Source organism: Bos grunniens, chromosome X (assembly GCF_055505025.1).
Source record: "Bos grunniens cultivar Pamir isolate PY7600 chromosome X, Bosgru_T2T1.0, whole genome shotgun sequence".
NCBI classification, from domain to species: domain Eukaryota; kingdom Metazoa; phylum Chordata; class Mammalia; order Artiodactyla; family Bovidae; genus Bos; species Bos grunniens.
In genome coordinates this window covers 11,306,625-11,319,923 of record NC_141194.1, presented here as the reverse complement: position 1 = coordinate 11,319,923, position 13,299 = coordinate 11,306,625, and the positions used below count along the sequence as shown (strand labels likewise).

The window sequence follows — 13,299 nt, the reverse complement described above, 5'->3', positions numbered from 1 at the left end:
GCCTTGCCTCTGTGCTTGGTAGAGCGCACACTCTGAAATGTGCTATGAGAAATATCTGATTCAGCAGGATTATTCATTGTCCCCCTGGGAACTTGGATCCTCTTAATTTGGGCCTGTGGAAAGGGGAGTGGGCAATGGGTGACAACTGGAGGTGCTTTCAACTAGAAAGTCAGTGTCAGCTGAGGATGCTACAGGAAGAGTAAAAAGCACCAGAAAGTTCTGTTGCCCTGAGCACATCAGTGCATTTGTGTAGTGCCATCAACTCCTATATGCTCCCTCAGTTGTGTCTGACTCTGCGACCCCATGGACTATAGCCCACCAGGCTCCTCTGCCCATGGGATTCTCCAGGCAAGAATCCTGGAGTGGGTTTCCATGCCCTCCTCCAGGGGATCTTCCCAACCCAGGGATCTAATCTGGGTCTCCTGCCTCTCCTGTGTTACAAGCAAATTCTTTACCACTAAGCCACTGGAGAAGCCAATGTATGTACTTATTAACTCTTCTCCAAAGAATTACCTCACACATTCTGATTAATAATGGGGAGCCCCCAATGTGCTCAGATTCCTCAGTCACCTTATATTCTTAAAGGTCCTGCCAAGATTGGGATCCAAGGTCATGGTTTAAAGCAGAAATCCCATTGCATCCTGTTGGTGGCAAGGATACAGAAGGGAAATGAACAGAGTCTAGGGCTTATCTTCAGAGAAAGCTCCAGGCCCCAAAAAGCATGTGCGCAAGTGCTCCTAAGCCATCAGACCTCTGAGGTGGGGCACAAAAGGCCTTGGGAACGCACACATGAAATTTCAAATGATTCCTCAAAAAAACTAAAAATAGAGTTGCCATATGATCCAGGAATCCCACTCCTGGGCATGTATCTGGAAAAAATATAATTCTAAAAGATACATGCTAGTTCATAGCAACACTACTTATAATAGCCAAGACATGGAAACAATTTGTGCTATAAGAAGCCTTCCTCAGCCATGTCTTCTGGGTTTCCTCTGGGGGAGTTGTTAAGCACAGCTGGCTTCCTCGGGGGCCTGGGGATGTACTAGATCAGTATTTTGCACCTGAAAACAGAAAACGTTCATTTTTCTAATAAAAATAACTTAAGAAACAAAAGACAGATTAATAAAAAGAAAGTACACACAGTTGGGGAAACTGGACAGATACATGTAAATGAATGAAATTAGAACACCCCCTAACACCATACACAAAAATAAACTGAAAATGGATTAAAGACTTAAATGTAAGGCTGGTTACTATAAAACTCTATTAGAGGAAAACATCAGCAGAACACATTTTGCCATAAATAGCAGGAAGATTGTTTTTGTTCCATCTTCTAGAGTAACGAAAATAAAAACAAAAAATAAACACATGGGATGTAATTAAACTTAAAAGCTTTTGCACAGTAAAGGAAACCATGAATAAAATGAAAAGAGAACTCTCAGAATGGGAGAAAATACTTGCAAATGAAGCAACCAACAAGGGCTTAATCTCCAAAATATACAAACAGTTCATGCAGCTCAATATCAAAAATAAGGAAAACAACTCAATCAAAAGATGGGCGGAAGATCTACATAGACATTTCTCCAAAGAAGACATAAGGTGGCCAAGAGGCACATGAAAATATGCTCAATATCACTAATTATTACAAAAATGCAAATCAGAGCTACAATGAGGTACCAATGCTGTTGCTGCTAAGTCACTTCAGTCATGTCCAACTCTGTGCGACCCCATAGATGGCACCCCACCAGGCTCCGCCATCTCTGGGATTCTCCAGGTAAGAACACTGGAGTGGGTTGCCATTTCCTTCTCCAATGAGTGAAAGTGAAAAGTGATAGTGAAGTCACTCAGTCGTGTCCGACTCGTAGCCACCCCATGGAATGCAGCCTACCAGGCTCCTCCATCCATAGGATTTTCCAGGCAAGAGTACTGGAGAGGGGTGCCATTGCCTTCTCTGGAGGTATCAATGGTCATCATTAAAAAAATGTACAAACAATAAATGCTGGAGAGAATGTGGAGAAAAGGGAACCCTCCTACACTGTTACTGGGAATATAAACTGGTACAGACAGCCACTATGGAAAACAGTGTGGAGGTTCCTTAAAAAACTAAAAACCAGAGCTAGCACATGATCCAGCAATCCTGGGCATATATCCAGAGAAAACTGTAATTTGAAAAGATACATGAACCACTATACTCATAGCAGTATTTACAATAGCCAAGACATGGAAACAATCTAAATAGCCATCAGCAGAGGAAAGAATAAAGAAGATGTGCTACACATATACTAAGGAGTATTAGTCATAAGAAGAATGCAATAATGCCATTTGCAGCATCATGGATGGACCTGGAGATTGTCAGACTAAGTGAAGTTAGTCAGACAGGGAAAGACAAATATATGATATTGCTTTTATGTGGATTTTTTAAAAAAAAGATACAAATTAACTTATCTACAAAACAGAAACTGAGTTACAGATGGAGAAAACAAACTTATGGTTACCAGGTGGTTAGGGGATGTGGGGGAGGGTAAATTGGGACGTTGGAATGGACATACACACACCACAGTATATGAAATAGATAACCAACAAGGACCTACTCTGTACCACAGGGAACTCTACTCAATTGTCTGTAACGACCTATATGGGAAAAGAATCTTAAAAAAGAGTAGATATATGTGTATGTATAATCAATCCACTTTGCTGTACACCTGAAACTAACACAACATTGTAAATTGACTATACTCCAATATAAATTAAAGGAAAAAAAAGGAAGAAAGTACACACATTTCTGTAATATAAATTTTATCCAATCTGGGAAGCTTCATAAGGAAATGAAGACTCAAAGAAACGGTTACCCCTGAGTGTTTCTATACTAGGTCTGATGAAGGGTGGAAAGGCATGGGAAGTTTCAACTGGGGGTAACTCAGCAAGGACAGTTCCTTCAGATTCTCTCCAGCATCACGCCACCTGCAGAGAAAGGAATGCTCCTCTCCTCGGGTATGGGGGTGAGGGGCGCCTCTAGCCTGAGGGTCTTATGACCTGCCTCGGGGGAAGGGCAGAGACCTTATCCCTTACCCCCTCTTTAACCCCTGGTAGCCACAAGTTTATTTTCTACATCTGTGACTCTATTGCTATTTTGTAGGTAAGTTTATTTGTACCCCCCCTTTTTTTAGATTCCACATATAAGTGATGCCATATGGTGTTTGTCTTTCTCTGACACTTCACTCAGTACAACAATCTCTAGATCTCTCCATGTTGTGGCAGATGGCATTATTTCATTCATTTTTATAGCTGAATAATATTCCATTGTGTATATGTACCACTTCTGCTTTATCCATTCCTCTATTGATGGACATTTAGGTTGTTTCCATGTCTTGGCTATTGTAAATAGTGCTGCAATGAACACAGGGGTGCATGTATCTTTCTGAATTATAATTTTCTCCAGATATATGCCCAGGAGTGGGATTGCTGGATCATATGGTAGCTCTATTTTTATTTTTTTTAAGGAACCTCCATACTGTTCTCCATAGTGGCTGTACCAATTTATGTTCCCACTGACAGTGTAGTAGGGTTCGCTCTTCTCCATACCCTCTCTTATTGTTTGTAGACTTTTTTAATGATGGCCATTCTGACTGGTGTGAGGTGATACCTCACTGTAGTTTTGATTTGCATTTCTCTCATAATTAGTGATACTGACCATCTTTTCACGTGCTTTTTAGCCATCTGAGTGTCTTCTTTGAAGAAGTGTCTACTTAGGTCTTCCACCCATTTTTTGATTGGGGTGTTTGTATTCTTGATATTGAGCTGCATGAGCTATTTATATATTTTGGAGATTAATCCCTTGTCAATTCTTGCCCTATCCATCGGGATGTCTCACTGAGCTTAGGATATCTAAAACCGAACTCTTGGTCAGCTCTCCAAAACTCATTCCCTGCTTCTCATCCATTCCCCCTGTTCCAGGAGTGTCCAGACTGATTAGTGTTGAAAACCTGGGTGTTGTTCCTGATCACTCCCTCTTCCTCCACACTTATGTGCAGTCAGGTGCTAAGTCCTACTCTAGACCATGTGTCAAGTCCGTCTCCTTCTCTCCCTCCTGCCTGCCACCATCCAACCCTATAACCATCCTCTCTCACCAGAACCACCCCCCCCCCCCCGCAAGAGCTTCCCCTAGCTTCTTCTTTTGTCCCCTCTAGTCCATGTCTTAGAGTTTTCTCCTTGAGAATAAATTAGGTCAGGTCAGCCCTCTCCTTAAAACCTCCCAGCAACTCTCCATTGGATTAAGAATAAGTGAGAGGAATAGAAGAAGCAGTGAAGAGTTCCAAATTTTGTATACTCCTGGCATGGGAAATTTGAAGATGCATCAACACACACTGGGATACACTTGATAGCTTGAGCATTTTGGATTGGGTTCTCAGATGCCTACACGTCCAGGAAAGTGAGATGTTTTGGGGGCATCCCTGGGCCTGCTGAACTTGGACTCTGTATGTCAAAAATGGATGGGAGCCCAGAATTTATTTTGACTCGTTGAGTACTGCTGGGGGCCAGCAAGAGGCACTCCACTCTTGACAAAGTTCATGAGGAAGGAGGCTCGGCATACGCAAAGGTGGGATCAAGCCTCAGGAGTCCCCCTGGATATTCTGGAGCATCTACCCCCTAAAAACCAGAGTCTGCCTACTTTATTGCTTTGTGCTCTCACCTCTGACTTTACTGGGGGCTGTCTCCCACCACCATCTCGCTCTCTCTGACAAAGAGTTAACTTACAGCTCCAATTAATAAAGTTCCTGGGCAATTAGGAGTGTTTAAATCCAAACCCCTCAAATAGCTCTCTAACTCTCCTGACAAGTTTACCCGGACTCCTACAGCTATGTATACAATTGTTTACAGTCTCCCAGCCTCGAGAGGCACGGGAAGCTTAGGATATTCAAATAGCTTAGAGCCTCTCAGAGAGTTAGAAACTGTCAGAATAAAACTAGTAAAAGATTTCATTGATGAGCCAATGCTTGCTGCCACGTTTCCACATCCCCTGTATTGTATCCTTGAATGTGTATTAATTAATATAGTTGGTATGTAGAAAAAATAAGTAGTGGCCTTGGTGTTAGCAACTTTAGACCCTTAAGGTAATAAATTCTTTCCTTTGTTGTAAACCCATTACACCTCTGCCCTATAGGAATGCAATTTTATCTAACACCTTGAGAAGATGGCACCAAACCTAAAAATAATTACTCTTAGAGAAAATAAGTCTTACAGTTGACAAACCTTTGTGAAGAGTCATAAAATGTTAATAGGCCTTCTGGCCAGAAGGTGATGTAAATCACCTAAACCATTTGTATACGATAAATTTGCAGGAAAGAAACCCTAGTTTTTGATAAGGATCAAAGACTGCTGACTTTGCATGATTTCACATCCCCTATTATCCTCTATGTGTAACTTAGGGTATAAAAGCCCCTGTTGAAAATAAAGCTACGGGCCTTGCTCACCAAAGCTTGGTCTCCCCATGTCATTCTTTCTTCTCAATTTTCAGCTGAGTCTCCATCTGGAGTGCGGAGGTCCTCTGCGACCATTTATTTGCCTGGGCTTCTAAGTCCCACTGGAGAAGGTGTCTAAGGTGGGGCACCTTCCGCTATTTGAGAGGGCGCCTGCGGCCTCCGTGGTCAAAGCTAACCTGGTGTCACGGATTATATTGATTTTAGGCATAAACCAAGCTACTCAGCCTCTTTTCTCCACTGAATTTTCCTACTGAGCTATCCTCATCCTATTACTCTTTATATCTCTAATTAATATTTAGATAAATCGCCGATGCTGTCTCTCCTTCGAATACCCTGGATCAGCTGGGGCTGGACCTCGGCAGGTGGCGCCCGAGACAGGCTATTCGAAGGTAAGCTCCCCAAAGCAATTAGGGTCATCAGCCCTATTGCCCCCCTCCTCAGAACAGTTTGGGTCATCAGCCCTACTGCTCCTCCCTCAGAACGATTAGGGTCATCAGCCCTATTGTTCCCCCTCCTCGGAACAGTTTGGGTCATCAGCCCTACTGCTCCTCCCTCAGAACAATTAGGGTCAACAGCCCTATTGTTCCCCCAGTGTTCGGGATGGCTAGGACCCCACTCGGGGTGCTGCGGACCCCCCTGTAGAATAGACAGGGGGAGAGGAGTGGGAAGTGTTGAAAGTGTTAAAGAGTTAGACTTAGAGAGAAAAAACGGTTTCTGAAGTTAAAAGGCCAAAGAAAAGCCTGATCTTTTGAAAGCTAAAAGCTTTATTTTCTATTATACTTAATTTTCTGACATGGGTAACGCTGAATCAAATGAAAGACAGCTCTTTATAGGAGTAATTTTACAGTTATTAAATAAAAGAGGAATCAAAGTTAAAAAATCTACCATTCAATCATTTTTTACATTTGTACAAGAACACTGCCCTTGGTTTCTACAACAGGGCACTGTTAACCTAGATATCTGGGGAAAACTAGGGAAACAGCTAAGAGCTTATTGTGCTCATCACAGCTTGGAAAAAATCCCTACTTACACCTTTCCTCTGTGGAATATGATTAGAGATGCTTTAGATCTAGCTCATAAATTTGAAAAGGTACCTGTTGAAGAGGAAAGTGAAGTTGGAAAAGTACCTGTTAAACAGAAAAGTGAATCTGAAAACGTACCTGTTATAAAGAAAAGTGAAAATGAAGAGGCTATACCTAGCTGTCGGCAGCTAAACAAATGGCTAGCCACTATGACTGCCAATGAGCATGTAGAAGATAGGGATGAGAAGAAAGATCAGCTCTCCCCTCAGGATGAGGAAGATTTAGAGGAAACAGCAGCTCGATACCATTCTGATGAGGATTGGTCTTTTTTAGCTAAAGATGCTCCTAAAAGTTTAAGAAAAACATCCCTAATCAGACCATCCACTCCTAGGAGCTTGAGGGAAACATCCCCCATCAGACACTCCATAAGATTTAGTCACCAAACAGTCAAAGGATCTCCTCAACAGGAGAGGAGAAATACAGGACGCTCCCATCCCCCCATGCCTCCTCCTCGATGTGGGGGTAAGGGGCCTCTGCTAGGAGTTTCCCAGAGAAGGGTTTTCTCTAGTCCCGAGGATGAATTTGATCCTTACCTTGAGGCTTGTTTTCTAGTCCCCTCTGCAGTTTAGACAGGGTAAAGAGGGTACAAAATAAATAAAAATATTCTCAAAAAAAATGGGTTTATCTGCATCTAAGAATAGACAAATGTTTATTGGCTCTGTGGAATATGATTAGGCATGTCCTGGACCTCTGTCATGAGGCTGTTAGATAGCCTGTGGGGGAGGCTATAGTGGTGGATGGTGGTGAGTCTCCACTTTCTGCACAGATCATAATTTCTGCTATTGAAAAAAAAAAAAAAAAGGAGGGAGAAAGTGCTCTACCTCCTGAGGAAGGAGAGGACTTACAGGACGCTGTGGCCGAGCGCCCTGGAGAGCTTCCTCCCGCTCTGCACAAACTTTTAAAAAACTTATCCACCACTTTCTGATTTAAGGTGATCGCCACCGCCTCCGTTTGTGCCTCCCAGGACCCAGGAGTTCCCCACTTTGCCCCCAAAGCCTCCTAAAGCGTTGCCTAAGCCTGAGGAAGACAAAAAGTTTTTTGAACAGTGGAGCTTTTAAAACAGACTGTGTGCACAATATGCAGAGCATGCTCCTTAGAGAAAACCCCCTCAGGGGGGCCTCACCCAGGCTAGGAGAAAAGCAGAACCAGTGAGGGGATTTAGCAACAATATTAACCCCTGATGTACCCTCCTCCCTCCTCCCTCCTCCCTCCCCATACCATCCCTCTGGGTCGTCCCAGTGCACCAGCCCCAAGCATCCAGTATCATGCATTGAACCTGGACTGGCGACTCGTTTCATATATGATATTATATGTATTTCAATGCCATTCTCCCAAATCATCCCACCTTCTCCCTCTCCACTGCTGGGCATACACACTGAGGAAACCAGAATTGAAAGAGACACGTGTACCCCAATGTTCATCGCAGCACTGTTTATAATAGCCAGGACATGGAAGCAACTTAGATGTCCATCAGCAAATGAATGGATAATAAAGCTGTGGTACATATACACAATGGAGTATTACTCAGCCATTAAAAAGAATACATTTGAATCAATTCTAATGAGGTGGATGAAACTGGAGCCTATTATACAGAGTGAAGTAAGCCAGAAAGAAAAACACCAATACAGTATACTCTGGAATACTTTTACCTGAAGTTGTTTTCAGATGTCAAGAACCGTAGCCCTACTTGCAAAGCTAATAAGTTGACCTGTCACAGTTTTGTTAGGTATCAGTAGAAAAGACAAGCCTCCTGGGTCAGAGACAGACTTTATTTCTCATGGGACAACAGGTAGCATGGGCCTCGGTCAGTCCACGGCCCCTTACCTCTCACCCCGAGTCACCCAGGGGGTGGACCATCAAAGAGACGCATCCAGAGGGATGCCAGGTACAGGGTGAGTTTGTGTCCCAGTTGAGGAGTCCTGAGTTAAGGAAAGCCCCACACTTATAAGGGGACCACTAGCCCACCTGCCCAAACTTTGCCCTAGAAGGAGACTGCTTTTTTTGGCTTTGTCAGGAAACAAATCTGCTCTCGAGAAATAAGATACTGTCTCTATTCTCCCAGGCTGTGTGCCCCATCACCCTCCTTGATAAGACAGCACAGAACAAAAGCTGCCAACGCCTTTGTACGGAAAACGGGCAGAAACACATGAGACCCATGGAGAATGGCCTCCCGACAGCAGCCTCTTAGCACCTTTCAGGAGTCAGTTGGGTGAGGGGATGGCAGTGCGAAAAGCTGGGTAGCAGTGTGGACTCCTGAGAAGCTTAGAACTTGGCAGTTAACATTCTCACCTTTGATACTACTGCTTTCTGGAACTTAATTTTCCAGGACCAATGTTTAAATCTTTTTCCAATCAGACTGGAAGAAATAAGGTGAATTAGTTTTTGCAAAATAAAAAGACATAAAGTAAGAGCATTCTATGTTCTGAGAGAGAACTATCAAATTTTTTTATTTTTTGTAATTTTATTTGTATTTTACATTGGGGTAGAGTTGATTTGCAATATTGTATTTCAGATGTACAGCACAGTGGTTTAGTTAAACATGTACATATACCCATTCTTTTCCAGATTCTTTCCCCATATAGGTGATTACAGAATATTGAGTAGAGTTCCCAGCACTATACAGTAGGTCCTTGTTGATTATCTACATTATAGAAATGTGTATATGTTAGTCCCAAACTCCTCATTTATCCCTCCCCCTCACCTTTCCCCTTTGGTAACCATAAGTTTGTTTTCAAAGTCTGTGAGTCTGTTTCTGTCTTGTAAATAAGTTCATTTGTGTCATCTTTTTAGATCCACATGTAAGTGGGATATTTTCAACCTTTTTCGTTTTCTTCTTCAAGTCAGTGAAACAGTGACTGCAAATGCAGATCGCTGTGTTTGGTCTCCACTCAAAGCCTTATCCCGTGCTACATGGAGGCAACTTCATTCTGTGTGGCAGAATGAAGGAACAGCAAAGCAGTTAGCAATTTGGGATTTCTGTAATGTGTACAGATAGGGGTTCTTCCTTCCTGTGGAAAATAGAGTTGTAGATTGGTGTAGTTATTTATGACCTTTGGGGAACTCTTATATCTTTAAATATGCTAGCCTGCTTCATAAAAATTCCATCCTTAGCACACATGTGAAAAAACTCTGTACAACAGTTTGCAAATCGACTTTTATCTGAGAGGCAGTTGTGGGGCGGTGAGAGCCCCTCCTGGAGCTGAGGAGGACTCCCTGAAGTGGGTTTAGAATGGAAAGGTTGCTGTTGCTAAGTCGCTTCAGTCATGTCCAACTCTGTGCAACCCCATATATGGCAGCCCACCAGGCTCCCCGTCCCTGGGATTCTCCAGGGAAGAACACTGGAGTGGGTTGCCATTTCCTTCTCCAATGCAAGAAAGTGAAAAGTGAAAATGAAGTTGTTCAGTCGTGTCCGACCTTCAGCAACCCATGGACTTCAGCCTTCCAGGCTCCTCCGTCCATGGGATTTTCCAGGCAAGAGTACTGGAGTGCGGTGCCATTGCCTTTTACATCTGCCTATTTTTGACCAAAACTTGTCCTGTGTATATCTCTAGTCAGTTTGGGAATGTTATATAAATCGTTCTCCATTTCTAGGTTGTGGTTTTGTTTGTTAGGGTTTCTCCCACCCTGTGGCCACTTTCTAGACCATGATGGGTGGTGGATTCAGTGCAATTAGGTGAGAACTAATTACTCTTTCCTTCTCAGTAATTTCTTTGAGAGCCTATATATGTTTATTAAATGGATGTTAGAAAAATGCAGAAATAGAAAAGAGCATTACATAATTTTCAAAGCTTTGACCAACATGGGGTGCTCTGTCGTGGCTGACTATCTGCAACCCTGTGGACTGTAGCCTCCACCGGGCTCCTCTATCTGTGGAAGTTTCCAGGCAAGAATCCTGGAGTGCATTGCTGTTTCCTCTCTAGAAGATGGGGGTGGTCCCATTATAACAGAAATTATGAAATTAGAGAGGTGTGTGTTTGGGTAAATGTAATGAAGATTATTTTAAATTTTCAAAATATTGGAGCAAATATAAAAAAGTTTTTTTTTTTTTTTTTTTGTAGTGACCGCTTTCACATGCCTGGCTTGTTTCACCATCTTTTTAATTAATTCACTTATGTTGTAATTGAAGGATAATGGCTTGACATTAATGTGTTGGTGTCTGCCATCCATCCACATGAATCAGCCATAGGTATATACATGTTCCCCTTCTTCTTGAACCCCCTCCCACCTCCCACCCTAGCCCACCCCTCTAGGTGGTCATGGAGCCCAGGGTTGAGTTTCCTCTGTCACACAGCAAATTCCCCCCTGGCTGTCTATTTTACAGATGTTGGTCTGTATGTTTACATGCAACTTTGTCCCCACGTCACACCCTCTTCTCCTCCTGCTGTGTCTACAAGTCTGATCTCTAAGTCTGCATCTCTGCTGCTGCCCTGAAAATAGATTCATCAATAACATCTTTCTAAGATCATGGCATCTGGTCCCATCACTTCATGGGAAATAGATGGAGAAACAGTGGAAACAGTGTCAGACTATTTTTTGGGGCTCCAAAATCACTGCAGATGGTGACTGCAGCCATGAAATTAAAAGACGCTTACTCCTTGGAAGGAAAGTTAAGACCAACCTAGATAGCATATTGAAAAGCAGAGACATTACTTTGCCAACAAAGGTCCGTTTAGTCAAGGCTATGGTTTTTCCAGTGGTCATGTATGGATGTAAGAGTTGGACTGTGAAGAAGGCTGAGCGCCGAAGAATTGATGCTTTTGAACTGTGGTGTTGGAGAAGACTCCTGAGAGTCCCTTGGACTGCAAGGAGATCCAACCAGTCCATTCTAAAGGAGGTCAGTCCTGGAATTTCTTTGGAAGGAATGATGTTAAAGCTGAAACTCCAGTACTTTGGCCACCTCATGCGAAGAGTTGAATCATTGGAAAAGACTCTGATGCTGGGAGGGATTGGGGGCAAGAGGAGAAGGGGACGACAGAGGATGAGATGGCTGGATGGCATCATCAACTCCATGGACATGAGTTTGATTAAACTCTGGGAGTTGGTGATGGACAGGGAAGGCTGGCATGCTGCGATTCATGGGGTTGCAGAGTCAGACACGGATGAATGACTGAACTGAACTGAGAGTCCATATATAAATATTCAGTTCATTTCAGTCACTCAGTCGTGTCCGACTCTTTGCGACCCCATGAACTATACAGTCCATGGAATTCTCCAGGCCAGAATACTGGAGTGGGTACCCCATCCTTTCTCCAGGGGATCTTCCCAACCCAGGGAATCAAACCCAGGCCTCCTGCATTGCAGGGGATTCTTTACCAGCTGAGCCACCAGGGAAGCCCTTAGACCTGCTAGCAGCATGTTTTATCCTTTCCACTTAGATCTCCTTTATAACAGCTCTTCATGGCTTCTCACGAACAGGTCTGCCCAATACTACAGGTGCAAATACATGCTGTTATAAATTTGCCTAAACCCATAGAATGGACAACATTAAGACCAAAGCCTAATGTAAACTGTGGACTCTAGGTTATGATAGCATGTTAATGTAGGCTCATCCATTGTAATAAATGTTTCATCTGAAGGGGGAGTGTTGATAATGGGGGGAGACTGCTTGTGTGGGGGCAGATGGGATTATATGGGATTCTTTATACTTTCCTCTCAGTGTTGCCATAAACCTAAAACTGTTCCACAAAAAATAGAAATGGAAAATGAGGTTCCCTCTCCTTCTACATGACAAATAGAAAGCAGATTTTGATTTCAGCTTTGATCAACTGTTGCTTTGCTACAAAAAGTATTGTTATTTGGTCCCTAAGTTGTGTCTGACTCTTTGCAACCCCACAAACTATTGCCTGCCAGGTTCCTCTGTCCATGGGACTCTCCAGACAAGAGTACTGGAGTGGGTTGTCATGCCCTCTTCCAGGGGATCTTCCCACCTCTGGGCCTCCTGCATTGCAGGCAGACTCTCTACCCCTGAGCCACCAGGCAAGTCCCCACAGGAAGTGTATTGAACACTGAATCTGGTCACTATGTCAGGATGCCAAGTTCAGCACCAACACCAAGTTCAGCATGCCTTCTGCATTAACCCTCCCCCACCAGTCTTCTCAAAGTGGCTCTCCCCCCAGCCCAGGGGCCCTGGTCTTGCCCCTGGGTCCCCAGCAGAGACTCCTGGGTTGGGTGTTCGACTCCCTTTCTGGAACAACAGGTCTCGATCAGAGACAGCACGCACCCTTCAATGTTCTTCCATCCCTGGTCCTGCAACAGGAGATTTCCATCAATGAAATGGAATGGGTGAAAACCTCATTCATTCATTCATGTTTGTGGATACTTCTTAGTGAAGATACAAATATACATTAAGCGCCTTTACATATGTATAAAATGTTTTATCTATTTGTATTTTCATAAAGGATGTTTCTCCATGAACCTGGTTCAGTGCCTTTGTGGAAGAGGAGTGAGCCCATGAATGGCGTGGCTCCCTCCCTGAGCTCTCTGTGCAAACACCCTGATTACTCTAAGTCTCTGTACAAATTTGTTTTTGGCGGGGCTGGGTCTTTATTTCTGCATGTGGTCTTTCTCCAGTGGCGGGCAGTGCAGAGTTGTAGAGAACAGACTACAAGCATACAGACAACTCTGTCATTGCGGCCTGTGGCCTTCTCATCGTGGTGACTTCTCTTGCTGCGAAGCGCGGGCACCAGGAGCTGTGTGACGTGGCCTTCCTTGTTCCAAGACATGTGGAATCTTTGGAC

The 13,299-nt window shown here is 43.5% G+C and overlaps 1 long non-coding RNA gene across 8 annotated transcripts in view; it reads right to left on the bottom strand.

Annotated features, from left to right (window-relative positions):
• The window catches only part of LOC147339776 (uncharacterized), a 118,302-nt gene that overhangs the window by 39,452 nt on the left and 65,551 nt on the right, over nt 1-13,299 (bottom strand). The window contains exon 3 of one of the 8 annotated variants that reach the window (XR_015158477.1): nt 8,976-12,808. The exons of the other annotated variants lie outside the window; for them this stretch is intronic. This is a non-coding gene — a long non-coding RNA (uncharacterized LOC147339776). Of the gene's footprint in view, nt 1-8,975; nt 12,809-13,299 lie in introns of those variants that run through there. 8 annotated transcript variants of the gene reach the window in all.